At 28.0% G+C, this 16059-nt stretch overlaps 1 long non-coding RNA gene across 1 annotated transcript; it reads right to left on the bottom strand.

Annotated features, from left to right (window-relative positions):
* Positions 1-373: 373 nt before the first annotated feature.
* On the bottom strand, positions 374-2314 carry LOC136089459 (uncharacterized). Its single transcript, XR_010643075.1, has 3 exons — positions 1144-2314; positions 793-849; positions 374-709 (listed from the first exon to the last, which is right to left on the bottom strand). It is a non-coding gene; the product is annotated as an uncharacterized LOC136089459 (long non-coding RNA).
* Positions 2315-16059: the final 13745 nt, after the last annotated feature.

The following is a 16059-nucleotide window of genomic DNA, read 5'->3' as shown; positions in this document are numbered from 1 at the left end:
TTTATCTGTATTTTTTAATACATTCTAACAGGGTACTATCAAATATGATTTAGATACTTTTGGTTGACAGGCTAGAAGTCCTTTGGTTGCACCCTCTATAGCTGTAGCTGCACCCTCTATAGCTGTAGCTGCACCCTCTAACCTAACATCAAGGTCATTACTTTGTATTTTCATTCTAAATGCATACATTTTAACATCAAAAGAAAGAACTTCTTTTGGTAGGCGCAAAGAGGGAACAAAAGAGTACTATTTTAAAGCTCTCCACCCCTAACATCTAGGGTATGGTGGTTTAAAACTCAAATAATGTCTTTTTGTAAAAATAAATAATATTTATATAAAACACAAGTTTTACATAAAAAAAAAACAACTCATAACTATATATAAAAACTTAATATACAAAAAGACTATATACAAATATAAACATCATTAATATAAACATGCACACTATACATACACCTATCAATAGATTCACTAAAAAGTATATAGATTCACTAAAAAGTGAATCTGCATGCACTTATTAATAAGTATATGTATAGCTGTTGAAAACGTCACCGTTCCTGATTTATCTGTCACCCCTTGTGTCACCAGGAGGTTTGTATTTAAAATGAAGCAGATCTTTATCTCCATTTTGGGCCTATACGGAAGGCCCTTTTGGATTTAGCCCCAGGGTGGCTTCGGCGCCAAGCTAAAAAATCACTCCTAGACAAGCCTATATTTTATATAAAAAAAAACTCATGAGTTTTTCAAAAATGAAAATAAATAAAAAATAAAACAAAATAATTAATTAATTACCAAAGAGGTCTTGGTTTCCACTCTGGGCGCCAGATGGCAGTGATGAAGTTAAAGAAGCTGGTAGAATTAAAATAACTTGAATAAAAATATATTGTTGACCTGTAAATTTATTTTATAAAACAAACAAATAAAGTAACAAATAAAATACCGGACTGCAGTAAATGCTCTCCAGCAGTTAAATTAATAAAAAGTATAAATCTATTTCACCTCAATTAAAAATTTATTGTTCAAATTAACTTAACATTTATTAAAATACTAAAAATCCTATCAAGAATTTCCTTTCTTTTAGCTGAAAATTAAAAATTTTGAAATTATGTTTATTAAGTATAAATTCATAAAAAAAAAAGTTACATTTAAATCTATCTACCAAGTTCCTCTCTTTTGCGAGCTAAAAAATACAAATTTTAATGAAACATAGGCAATATTATAGCTTTTAGTTAAAAACTAATTAGCTAATTCTAAAATTAAAATGAAATATTTTTACCAACCTGCTACTTTATTGCCGCTAAAATTAAAGTTATTCCAAGAGAGTCAATATTTTTTATGATTAAATATTAGAAAAAAATAGGGAAAATCAAAGACTTATACCTTTTCTAAGCTCAATTCTTTTTTTGTTAAATACGGATCAACTATTTTAATACACTGTATAACAACAAACTTTTTCAGACAAGGTTTAAATAGATTTTATATCTTAAAATACACCTATTTGATTCTCTTCTTCTAAATATAAAAACTATAACTTAATCTTGTTGATTTCAAATGAAGCAACTTATAAGTTCAAAAATAAATGATTAAAAAATAAAGAAAAATGAAGAAAATTAGCAATAACCTATTTAAAATAATCAACAATTCATACCGAAAAGAAAACATCTTTCAACTGTATTATTTTATCATATTTTATTATTTAACATTAAAAACTTTATAAAATAATAAAATGGCATATAAAAAACAAAACGGCAAGATTGCTTTTAACATATACATAACATCTAATATTTTGGATTTGATTTACAATTTGTAATTGTTAACAAAACTTTTTTCACTACCTGAATACCAGAAACATGATCAAAAGTTGCATCCTTAGCTGAAACATAAAACTTTTTCATCCAAAACCCAGTAAGAAGTTTTCTAAACAATGCAAGCACACACATTTCTTTTTTGGCAGTTTTATAACAAAATGCCCCTCTCAGAATTGGTTGCAAACTTTTACATTTTACTGTTCCAACAGTGAGGAAATGTTTAAATCTGTAATGCTGCATAAAAATGAAACAAGTATGAAAATGATAATGAAGCCTATTTCCACGATATCTAGGAATAATACTTTGTGGTAGATCATTTTCATCTAAAAATTTTACCAATCCTTTAGGATCACCTTTGACGTCTATAGACCTCATTTTGTTCATGCCTAAAACAATTTTAACTGCCATACACTCATTTCCAAATAATTGGCAACTCTCACTCTCAAGAGACTGTAATGCTGAGCAACATGAAACTGCAATTGTGTCAAGAGGGTTCAAATGGCAGTTCAGCTCATTTAAATTCTTACCCCAGGTTGCACAAACTTTTCTTATAGTAAGATGGTTGACTGCAACTCTGTCTGACATTGTGTTAGACATATTTTCTATAATCGAATGACATTCATTAAAGCTACTTTTGTAAAAATCTGAATAAACAAATGCCATATAATCAATTGAAGTACATTTATGACTTTCATAATCAAATGCTGTTCCTCCTGGTAACTGATCTAGAGCAATAACAAGACATTTATCTTTGGATATTAAGTTAATGCTATTAATGTGGATACCATCTTGTGTTGTAACATCAAACTCAAGAGTAAGATTATTATTATGCATAGCCCACTCTGCTGCTTGCAAATCTGAAATACTGCCAAGTTCATGAGCAATTTTCTCAATAGTACTTCGATGAGGAATATTATTAAAAATAACACCTATATAATGCTTTATTTTGCTCATAATATAAGGAATGTTACCTGTTGGTACATTACACAACAACATATTATAAATTATCATTCTTATTTGTAATGAATATGTTTTTTCATCATCTGGCATAATAACATTTCTTTCCTCCTCAATCTGGAGCAAATCATTCTCCAAACTAGCAATTACCCTGTTACTTGTCAAAACAGCGGCATTATGCTTAGTTTTGAGTTGCCTTAACTTATGCTTTTCATATAATTTTAAAGCTTTTTTTTCGGCTTTAAAGTGACGAATCTGGTCACCGTATCTTTTTTTTGTGTGAGTTTTTTCAGATTTTGTATTTCTGTCCTTAAAGCTTTAATTTTTTTTTTTTTTCGTTTAACATTTTGTTATAGAACACATAGTTAAATTGGCATGCTGTTTAATTCAGCTTTTAATAGTTCTACCATGTTCCAACGTTCTTTGTAAGAGTTAGCTAACCGACAACACAAGTAAGGTAACCTACATTTTAGTTTTTGTTGTATAGGGCCTAATTTCTCACTAAGTATATGTTTAGTTACGTCTCGTTCGCTATAACCTGCAGATGTTGACGGTCCACTAGTTAAAGGTGATAAAACATTCATATTGGTATATGAAACATCTGAGGAGCCTGATGATAATACAATGTTAGTCAAAAAAACGCTTACTGTCCTCAGACCTGTTAAAATTTCTAGCCCAATTCAATGATTTATTTATGAGACTCCAAACCGGATTTTTACATGTTTCTATCTTAAAATGTTTAGTGACTTGTTGAGATGTTTTAAGAAACGAATCTTTATTTTTTGAAAATAATAGAATATAAGATAAATAATGAAAATAATAGAATATAAATATGTCTGTTTCTATAAACTGTATTACACTCTGCATTAGAGTCAATGTCTCTTTGTGACAATTAAAAATTAGCAGTCAAATACTTTTTGCATTCACCATAAAAAAAAACTTCCTTTTTGACCCCATGATAGCTAGAAAAAAAAAGTTTAATTTTTATAAATAAAAAAATAACATATTTAAATAATGGTAAATATAATGACATTACAATTGCTAACTACATTACAACTATTTAGTACAATTAAATAATCTATATCCAACATCATTATTGTTATCAATAGTACATCCTAGTCCTCCTCACTGCGAGTGTATCGCATTATTGAAGCTTAAAACAGTTATCAAATTGGAGTATAGTATAAAGGTGCCTGAGTATGTTTTTTTTTCAATGAAATTTGGCAGGTAGTTTCAATGAAATTTGGTAGGTAGAAAAAAATTTTTTAAAGTTGAGAGAATATATTAGAAAAATGAACCAGCATTCCTTTGATATATACTTGATCTCCGAAAAACAACCAATTTTTACCTAATTGAAGTATAGTATTAAGGTGCCTGAGTATGTTTTTTTTTCAATGAAATTTGCCAGGTTGTAAGAAAAAAGTTTTTTAAAGTTGAGAGAATCTATTAGGAAAATGAATTAGCTGTCCTTTGATATATATAGGTACATGGACTGAAATTTTTAAATTTAGCATATACTATATATATATATATATATATATATATATATATATATATATATATATATATATATATATATATATATATATATATATATATATATATATATATATATATATATATATATATATATATATATATATATATATATATATATATATATATATATATATATATATATATATATATATATATATATACATATATCAGGGATGTGGAGTCCCAAAAGGACTCCGGCTTTACATCTCTACTTTTTCCAAGTCTGTAGTGTCCAGAAGCTCTAAACATGTTTGTTGACTTATGATCTGCTATAAGAAAAAAATTCATGAGATTTAATGACTTGAAACTTATTGTTTTTAAGCCCGGAGTCCTGGAGTCCCGGAGTCCTTGCCGCCATTATACCTACGGACTCCGGGTTCAAAAAATGATCGTTCCTCTAACTTAAAAGTCTTAATTTTTTCCTATCAGTAGTTCATAAACTTATTTATATTTTTAGAGCTCCTGGATACCAAAAACTAGTACGAAGTAATCTTTTTGTGACTTTCAAATCCGGAGTCCTTTTTGGGACTCCGGATTTGAAATCCCTGATATATATATATATATATATATCATCCCTGATATATATATATATATACAGGGTGTTCGGGATAAATTTGACATATTTATAATTGATTATATTTTTTTGTAGATTAGAGGTATTAATACACACTACAGGTCATTTAAAAGTTTGAACCCTTCTTCATTCATATACAAGATGTCAGAAAGAATGGATGACTGGAACCCACCTGAATCATGGAAGAGAATAACTTGCATCATGATGATTCGTGCCGGCCATCAAAATAAGGATATTATGACTGCTGCCCAATGCTCCCTGAACACAGTAAAAACAATCAGGTATGAACTAGAGACTTGCAATGGTGACTATGAGGATGTAGTAAGAAGAAAGATCCCTAGCAGACGATCTGATTGCGTTCGTACAGCAGAATTCCTCGCAAGTCTGCAGGAACAGATGTTGAAGAACCCTGGCATTGGAATTAGGGCTTTGTCACGTGAAATGAATGTTGCATCCTCTACTATGAAGCTTGTACTCAATGAAGACCTTCGCTACTACTCATACAAGCGCCACAAAGGTCAGCTACTCACAGAAAAAGCCCATGAAAAACGTTTGATAAACGCGAAGAAACTTCTAAACAAAGTGAAACATCATGTAGAACCACAAACAATCTGGTTTTTTTCCGGTAAGAAAAACTTTTGCCAGGATCAAAAACACAACACGCAGAATAACAGGTGGCTTGCATGCAGTACAAAGGACATTCCTCGTGTAATGCAGACTAAATTTCCCCAAACTGTGATGGTTTTTGGATGTGTATCCTCTGAAGGCAATGTGATGGCTCCGCATTTTTTCCAAGAGGGCCTCAGGTTGACTTCAAATGGCTACGTGGAGTTGCTGAACACTGTAGTCAAGCCCTGGATAACAAGGGTAGCCAATTGTAGGCCGTATGTATGGCAGCAGGATTCGGTCCCTTGCCATACCTCTGTCAAAAGTCAAAAATGGTTGTCTGAAAATTTCTACGACTTCACCAGTCCAAATGTTTGGTCTCCATACTCCCCAGACCTTAACCCCATGGATTATTTTGTATAGGGCGCAGTTGAAAAAGACACCAATCGCACTTCCAGTAATACAAAAGCCCAGTTAGTGGATAAAATTAAAACAGTTTTTGAGGCCCTTGCCAGGGAGACTGTAGCATTAGCTTGTTCGAATTCCGAAGCAGGATACCACCCTAAAAAAAAGACTTTTCACATTTATCAACTTAATAAAATATTGCACATAAATTTAACACTGTATTTAATATGGGCTATAAAATCCTCAAAAAGTCCTGATCGTATCTAAAAGTCTATAACTATTTATAGGCACAACTTGACTACTCTTTATACTACTTTTAATCACATTGAAAACATACAACTTTTAATCACATTGAAAACATACAACTTTTAATCACATTGAAAACATACAACTTTTAATCACATTGAAAACATACAACTTTTAATCACATTGAAAACATACAACTTATTTATTATTTATTAAAACATACAAAATATTTTATTATAACTATTACACTTGCTTCATTTTTAAATTATTTTGGGTAAAAAATTTTAAATAAAAAATTCAAATGTTTGAAAAAAATTGAGACAAAATGGAAAAAAAACTTGATCATATTACATATAAATTTTTAATAAAAAAACAAGAATGGTGGTGCCTAATGATTGTGTATGCCACCATTCACCACAAAGCTGCCACCATGCTGTCTTCGCCTGCGAACTTCTCCACAACAGTTTTCTTCTTTTGCTGTAGCTCCTAGCACCCCTGTTCGGAGGATGATAGGTCCAGTTAAATGATTGCCCATCATTCCTTCCTAACTGAACCCATCACAAAAATGAGCAACTGCTAGTCGGTCCAGGGTGCTGATATATATATCTCCGATATACACCATATGTAAGATCAAATGAAAATGAATGGTAAATAGATTAGTACTGAATGGCATTATGTAACATTTAATATAAACCAACTATTTGTGAAAGTCATTGGCTTAATAAATAAAATGAACGACTAATAAATCAATTATAGCTTTAAAAATGCAATCAAAGTAAAAATTTAAATATTGCTCTTGATTTTACTTCTACTACACTTTGATGGATAACATAATAAAATGCATTAAATAGTGTATGTAAATAGAAATATTATGAATTCAATAATCATTCAGAAAAATATTTATATCATAAATTTACTAACAGAAGGTTGTGCTGATTGTGGAGAAGGTTGTGAAACTAAATGAAAAAATAAGTTGCAATAAAATAAAATTTTATTTGCAATTGATAAGAAAGGCATACACATATTAGAAATAATTGTTTTACGCACACATCATGCATAAACAGATTAGAAAATAATAGTTTTTTTAGACTTACCAATTGTAGCAGCTGAAGATGTAACTCAAGGTTAACAAAGTTGTAATAAAAAATAAATTTGCAATTGTCGAGAAATGCATACATATTAAAAAGTAACAATTGTTAAACTTACCACTCGTTGCAGATTACATTTGTAATTCTATAATCAATACTAAAAATTATCCTATACAAATTTACCAGTGGTAGGCTGTGTAGATTGGACTAAAGATACCAAAAAAATTGTAAAATTACACAAAACACTATGTAATTGTCAACAGTAAGTTACAAAAATAACAATAGTCAAATCAGTTCTGTGTAATCTGTGTACAACCTTATTAACAAAATAAAAATAAACAATGAAAATATAACAGTAAAAATATAAAAATATATATTTATAAACAATAAGCTAACATTAGGAATGTATATACTTTGGTTTATAATGGTATAATGGTATTTAATATTCTAATGATGCATACTTTATTTATATATAAACTACAACCAAATGTTAATTTGGTTGTAGTTATATATAAACGATGTTATTTATACTTATGAAATCTTAAAAATAAGCATAGCATTTGGTAGGGTCTAAACAATAAGTAAACATAAGGCATGCTAGTATAATGATTTAAATAATAGTCCAGTTAAAGAAGTATACAATCGAAGTAAAAAAAGATAATAAAAATAATATCTTTTATTATAGTTGAAAAACACAAACAAATTTTTTGTTAGAAATAAACTAATGAAGTATCTGATTTGTATACTTATTTATATATGGTGTGTTAATAAAATTGTCAACTGATACTATCACTTAACAATCCATTCAAAAGCCAGAGTCTTAACCTGAAACATTATTCTTTTTTATATATAGCATAAAAAAACAATAAGCTTTTACATTAATCATTATATTTGTTTCAAACATATTTTAACTATAATATTATTATGAAATAAAAGAAATTAACTTACTATCTGTTAGAGAATCAAAAACACTTTTATCTACATTTTGCATTTTAATTTTAATCTAATAATAAAAATCAACATAATACAAAATTGCAATAATTTTTTTCAGAGTTAACCCCCCCCCCCCCCCTATATGCCCCCGTATTTCGCTTACCGAAAAAAATAACAATAAAAAAACGAAAATAGGTACCAAAAGTTCTACACTAATTAAAGAATTTATTTTTCGTTGAAAATTGGGATGTGAATAGAAAATGCATGTAGGAAATTATTTTAATAATAAAAAAAGGGGGGCTTTTTTTATTATTAAAATAATTTTACAACTACAATTTTATGTGTGAACATCAACCAAATTTTTATGCAAAATTTTCGAAAAAATAATCCATAAAAAGGTATGCTAACCAAACAAAAGAAGCTCATCCTCTTCAATTCGGTTTCACCAAAAATAGCTCAACCCTACACGCTGAATTTGTTATTAGTGAAACAATTAAACACTACAACAACAACTCACCTGTTTATCTCTGTTCCCTCGATGCTGAAAAAGCTTTTGACAGCTGCAACTGGGACATTCTTTTTGAGAAACTGTACAATAATAAAAAATTACCACTGTATATTGTTAATACAATATCGTCATTATACAGGGAGAGTAGTGCTTCTGTGTCTTATCTAGGTTGCAAATCATCTCCATTCTATCTAACGCAAGGAGTGAGACAGGGATCGATTCTCTCGCCTCATTTGTACAATCTTTACACTCAAAACCTACTAGAAACCTTACAAAATGAAAGTGTCGTAGGAACATCAATAAATGGAAACTACACGGGTGTTGTAGCATATGCTGATGACATTATACTTCTTAGTTCCACCCTCTCTGGCCTACAAAAGCTAATTAACATCTGTAACATTTACACAAAATAAAATTGCATAAAATTGAATGCTGACAAAACTGAGTTTTTGGTCACCGGAAAACATCAAATTAAAAAATGCACGATAACACTCAACCACCAAAAAATAAAACTAGACAATAAACTTACTCATCTAGGCTTTATATGGGACACAAAATATTCACCAATTGCCTCACTTAATCGTTTAAACATTGATAACCGAATATCCCATTTCCGGGCAGTAATACAGTCTTTAATTCAAGCTGGAATTCGTTTTGTTCACCCAAACTCTATTGTCCAGTTATATAAAACTTTAGCTGTTCCAACACTAACGTATGGTCTTGAGCTTTGCGACCATAAAGAAATGTTATTGCAAAAGCTTGATATAGTAGGAAGAATTGCACTACTAAACGTTTCAAAACATAGTAAGTCACTACTAAACGTTTCAAAACATAGTAAAAATTATATACATCCCCTATTTTGTATTGAAGATATATCTATAATTACGCAACAAAATAAGATAAACTTATTTATTCGCCTGTTGAAAAATAAAATGACATTTGATATTCTTAAGTCGCAGTTGAACAACGAATCAGGTCCACGACCTTTTGTAGATAGCGTCAAGGCTCTGTGCAATAGTCATAAATTAAATATAGAGAAACTAATGCAACACAAAGAAAAAATAAAAATTACTGGTTTAAAAAATATAATTGCTGAAACGGATCTTAAAATCTTAAAATGTGCAGTTGAGTACTGGAACTCAAAAGAACAAAAAACAATCTTCAAGGATGTTCTTGAAAATAAAATTCCTAGATCCTAGAGATTTTTTTTGAAACTTTTTATTTACCTTACTTGTAATATATAGTGGGTGTTTAACAAATATATAAATTAAAAATTATAGTCATAAAAAAATCAAGATTAATCTTTCGTCTTTTAAAAATAGTCTAGGTTCATATATGTTTCTAATAAGAATCACCACATATTAACGTTTGCCTAGGGCTACCTAAAAAAAGGGGTAAACTTAATCTAACACAAATTAAATTATTTGCTGGTATTTTTTTTCGTTGAAATTTGGCAAGTAAATAGGAAATGCATGTAGAAAACTATTTTAATAATAGAAAAAGGGGGATCGACATTTCTTCGACTATAACTCCATGTGTGAACATCAATCAAATATTCTGGAGCAAAATAGTCCATAAAAAAGTTTAATAACCATACATAAAAGTCTTGAAAAAATCAAGATTAGCTCTTCTTCTTTCAAAAAAGTATTTATGTATATATATGTTTCTAAAAAAAAACTCTACAAAAATACATTTGCCCCACGCTGCCAAAAGAAATGTTCAAAAAACGAGAACCAAAATTTTAGCATAAAAATCGGTTCCGTAAATCACGATTACCGCGTTCCTAATATATACTTGATGTCCAAACAACAACCAATATAAACCTAATTGGAGTATAGTATTTAGGTGCCTGAGTATGCTTTTTTTCAATGAAATTTGGCAGGTAGTAAGAAAAAGGATTTTTAAAGTTAAGAGAATATATTAGGAAAATGAACCAGCATTCCTTCGATATACACTTGATGTCCAAAAAACAAGTAAACTTTTAACAACAACAAATTCATAATAAATAAAATTTTAACTCAAAGAAATCTATGCAAAATTAAAGTTCCGTAACTCTAGTATTCAAAAAATACCTATGTTGAGACATACTTCTAAAAAATAACAGAGCAAAACAAGTTCATACCATGCAACTTTTCAATAAACTTGAAAAAACGTGTCAGAATTTGGCCGAAAAAACGGCTCCGCGAAATCCGGATTTACGCATATCTAATTGTGTAGAGATAGAGTACGAAAGATACAAGTTACAACAGAAAATGATGGAGGATGGTTTTCAAAAAACCTATAACTACTATAAAAAAAAACTATATAAGTTTTCCAAAATATATATTAGTGGCCCTCAAATAAAATAATGCCTGCTCCTGTAAAAAGATTAGGTTTCTCTGGTTTAGGAAGCATTTTATTGTTTAAATGTTGGCTTTTTTTTTATTTATATATATTTTGCTGTTTAATAAATAAAGTTACATAAGAGTTTTATATAAAAAAATGGATGATTTAATAAAAATATGGGTGACACAATACCATCTCAATCTTTTCATAGAGCCCCTTTAGAAAATAAATATCGCCAAAAAGTTTTAATAAACTGCAGATATTAATAAGATGTAAAATTTCCAATATAAATACTCAAAAAATTTAAAATATATAAATCAATACATAAGTAACTAAAAGAATAAGTGTATAACTACTTCCTTCAAAGAATAAAATGTAAAACTATTTAGAAAAAATTCGTTGGAATTATTCCTCAGAATTAAAAATTTGTTTATCTATTTGCTTTTGAGGATTTTTTTTTCGGAAAATAATTCCATATCTTCGGTCCTCGAAATGCTATTGAAAACTCTGTATATTTATTGAATTCATTTGAAAGTATAAAGAAATTTGATTGATTTGTTTGTAAGAAATACTTTTCATTTATATTTTATTCAAACTTACATTTTTTTATTACAAACTTACAAATAAAATTATCTGGAGTAAGGTTTTTTGTATACTTATACATGTAATTAGCTGTTAATAATTATTTATTTTATAAACATTCATCATTTTCATCTCTCTCATTAAGGGTTTAGTGTGTTCCCCTCGGTTTTTCCCGTATACAATTCTACACGCATGTTTTTTAACACTGTAATTTCTTAAGTTTTGTAGGTTGCGTGCTACCGCATGTAACACTGCGATATTTATTAAATGTCGCAGTGGGTTTAATTTGACTGATGCATTACTTAAATCGTTTATAAAAACTAATAATAAGAGAGGGCTTAGAATGAATCCTTGTGGTACTCCACGCGGGATTTTAAGTATTCCGTATTCCTTGTTTAAACATATCGTTTTATATCTAAGATAACCTTTAATCCAATTGTAGTCCTTTTTAAAACCCCATAATACTTTAACTTTTTATTAAGATGCAATGACCAACTGTGTTAAAAGCTTTAGTTAGATCAATAAATATACCTAACATAAATTTTTTTTCATTAAAGTCGTTTTTTTTCCGATCAACTAATTCAATAATCGCATGTTCAGTTGAATGATTTTTCTAAAATCCGAGTTGTTTTGGATAAAAAAATTGTTTTTTGTAAAACGGTCAAAGATTTAATTATAAATTACACGTTCGAATATCTACAAAAATACAGAAAGCAATGATATAGGTATGTAATTGGAAACATTAGAATGATGGTTTTATAAACTACACGTTCGAATATCGACGAAAATACAGAAAGCAATGATATAGGCCTTTTATTAGAAATATTAGAATGATGATAAATAAGAACTACTTTCGCGAGATTTAAGGAAAGCTTGACTATATAGAACAAACGATCTATTAATGTTTTTTTTTTTAATTAAAATTAGTTTATTACTGGGTATATCGTCAAATCCTGATGATTTGTTTTTTTTTTATGGAAGAAAAACCTGTTTCAAATTCTTTTGTCAAAATCATGCAACGTTTTGTCATTTTGTCATTTTACGGTCTTAGGTTTTATAAGAATTAGAGGATGGCATAATTATGTTTGCTAGATCAAGTCCAACATTTGTTAAATATATATTAAATCTTATTAGATATTTCTTTAAGACATAATATATCATTATTATTTATTTTGATTTGTTTTGGTTGCGAAGAAGTTTTAGTTTTTCCTAATATATCATTGACAACTGCCCATGTTTTTTTATTATCAAGCCACATTTATTAAATTGTTTACTGTAATACTTTTTTGAGTTTTTTTTATGGCGATCTAAATAAAAGTATTTGTGTGTTTTATAATTTTTTTTATTAGTTGAGTTATTATTTTTAAGAAATTTATTATACAATTTTTGTTTGGTTTTAGAGCATTTCATAAGTGTTTTATCCATCCAGGAAATAATGAATGGTAATATTTTTATTTTTAATACTTTCATTGGACAAGCTTCATAATAAAATCTCTTGAAATTTTTTTAAAAATAAACTACATTCTTCATTTGCATTTGACTTTTATAAACTTCAGTCCTGTTCTCTATATATAATTTGTTTGTTAGATTGTTTTTACTAAAAGTTGAAAGGTTGCGTTTAATTGAATTTAAAAATTTGAGTTGATCATTTGGAATAACTTTTATACTTTTGTGTTAACGTATTTTGGGAGTTGATCACTATATCAGTCTTTAATATCTCTGTCTCAAATAAAGTTTCTAATTAATTGTTAGTAAAAAATTATCTATTGCAGTTGCAAAAGTTCTATATACCCTAACTGGTTTAAAAATTACAGACAAAACATTGTATTTATATAACACGTCAAAAAAAAATCTTGTTTTCGGAAATTTCTGATATGTTAGGGCATTGAAATTTGTGTAATCATGGTAAAATAATTTTTTTTACTTTGTTTTCAAAACACTTTTTTCGATCAAATCTTGAAATGATATACTTTTACCTCAAGGTGGTCGGTACACACATCAAACTCTAATGTTTTTATTTTTTGCATTAATTACTTTAATAAATTAACTTCCATAATTATTATTTTCTACTCTTAATTGCCTTTTTATTTTACATTGATACCTTTCAAGTACATAAACACCTAGCTCCCCGCCTTTTTTTATTGTTTCCTCGTTTTTGGCTGTTTAGTTTGTAATTGGACAAGCTATAACTAGAATTCGACTCTAGTGGACTTTCTAAATCATGTCAAGTCTCTGACAGATATATGACGTCAAAAGTGTAATTTATAATGATTAAAAACGCTTTAAATTTTCCAAAACTTTGACCCAAGCGTCTTGTATTTAAGTGTAATATAGAAATGGAATTTAAATCTTTTTTGATTTTAAATTCATAAGCATCAAAATATGGTTTTTTTATTAAATTCATTTGAGTTTCTAAAAAAATATTCAAGTTTTCTTTAGAAAGATTGTTCAAAAGTTTTTCCTTAAAAAAGATAAAATATTTAAATAAGAAAAAAAAAGTTAACTAAGAACTCATTAAAATAGAATGCTTCAGATAGAAAATAAAATGAAACTCATTAAAATAGAACATAAATTATTTTCCTTTGCTTTTCTATTTCTTGAATTTGAATAAAGTATGTAAAGTTTTTACAATACTTAGAATGATTTCCAAAATAAAAATATTAAAGACCTAAAAAGCTTTGTTTAAACAACATACTAAAATGCATCTCCTTAATTCCTGACATATATATTATAGTTTACAGTATTTGTTTTCAGATTTTTTTGTATTTTTTCTTTTTATTTATTTTTTATTTTTTTTCTTCTTATGTGTTTTAATTTTATTAAATTTTTTATTTTTCTTTAAAAATTAAAGTGTTTTTTTATTTTTATTTCAATAGTGACTAAAGGGGCTCTATGAAAAGGTTGTGATGATAAACGCATCATCCTTACCTTCTTTGAGTCCCTGACTGATTATAACAGTATATATATATTATAAATTAAAAAGATTAAAAACGTTATTTATATAGGTTTTTTATGTTTACGATGTTATTTATTTTATATGAAAAATTGTAATATTGTTTAATCAGCGAAATAAAAGTTAAATAAATAAAATAAATTTAAATCTGATTTAACTGCCATACTTCCAAGTTTATAATTTTTTTTTTTCATTTTTATCTCCTTTTTCAGAACTCCAGACAATATTTTAGCCTAAGAAATGCTTATCACTATTTAAATTAAATAATGAACCTTGTATGTATTCTTGACTGAAATAATTCATCGAATTTTATATTTTCGAATTTAATCAGGCCCGTACCGTGAAATTTTTTAAGGTAAGTCGTTTTTGAAAAAGAAGGCAATTTATAGTAAATAAATATCTTGCTTAATTTTATAAAAAAAATTTACGCAAAACAGAGAGCGATTGTTAGCAAAAAGAGGGCAATTGCAACAAATAAGTGGTTGATCGCACCCGATAACCCCCCTTTTTCCTTATGGTTTGGACATGTCATTATTTTCTTATAAGGATATAAGGAGCAAACTAATGCTGTTAGTGTTGTTCATAAGCCATAATAAGATTAATTTAAAAAAAGTAGATACCTTCTGTAAATATTCTACGAGCGTCTCACAAAAAATAAAAATAGTTAATCAAGCCAATATTACCACCATTGTCACGCTATGACAATTAGGGTACCCATAGTTTTTCTTTTTTTTACTAAGAAAACCAGCAAAACTTACAAATCTGAAACTCCAGAACAATAAGAACTCTATGTAGTAGATTTAAAACAAAAAATAAAAGTATATTTACATTTAGAGGATATATGCTTAATAGTGTACACCGTTACTTCAAAATTTTTGATTTTTTGAAAAAGTAAAATTGATTTTTTATGCATGAATGCAAAGGTGTTAAAATTTTTTTAATTTCAAAAAGATAAATTTACAACAGCCAGACTTTCATTGTTTGAATGACGTCATTTAACGTTAAGACAATATAACTGTAATAATTATTTATAATTAGATGATTTTAAGAGCAACCCGCTCTTAAAACCATCTAATTATAAATAATTCTTACAGTTATATTTTCGAATGAGTCCTTCGAAATCAGACGGAATTGTACAAATACCATAACAGGTTCAGGAAAAGATGGAGGTTTTCTATCAAATTTGGAATATTTAACCAGGAAACAATTATTTTGGTCTTTTTGTATGCTGCATTGTAATAAATTACCATTTAGGCTAATGTAATCAGATTTTCAATTCTTTTATGTTCCAATTGTTGAACATCAGCTTGATCAGTTTTTTTATCCTGAAAAATATAAAACTTTTTTTATAAACAATGAGTGGTGTGAATGTTCACTCTACTATACAAAATAAATATTATATTTTAAAAACCATGATCGTTTGAATATAGAAAAAAAACTTATATAAATCAAAGACCATTTTCTAATAGTCTTAACTTCTAAATGTTACATTACATGCTCCAGCTAAATAAAAGAATTGTTTTTCTAGCCTTATT

This window comes from Hydra vulgaris, chromosome 13, assembly GCF_038396675.1.
Source record: "Hydra vulgaris chromosome 13, alternate assembly HydraT2T_AEP".
Lineage (NCBI taxonomy): Eukaryota > Metazoa > Cnidaria > Hydrozoa > Anthoathecata > Hydridae > Hydra > Hydra vulgaris.
This window is presented reverse-complemented; position numbering and strand designations above follow the sequence as displayed.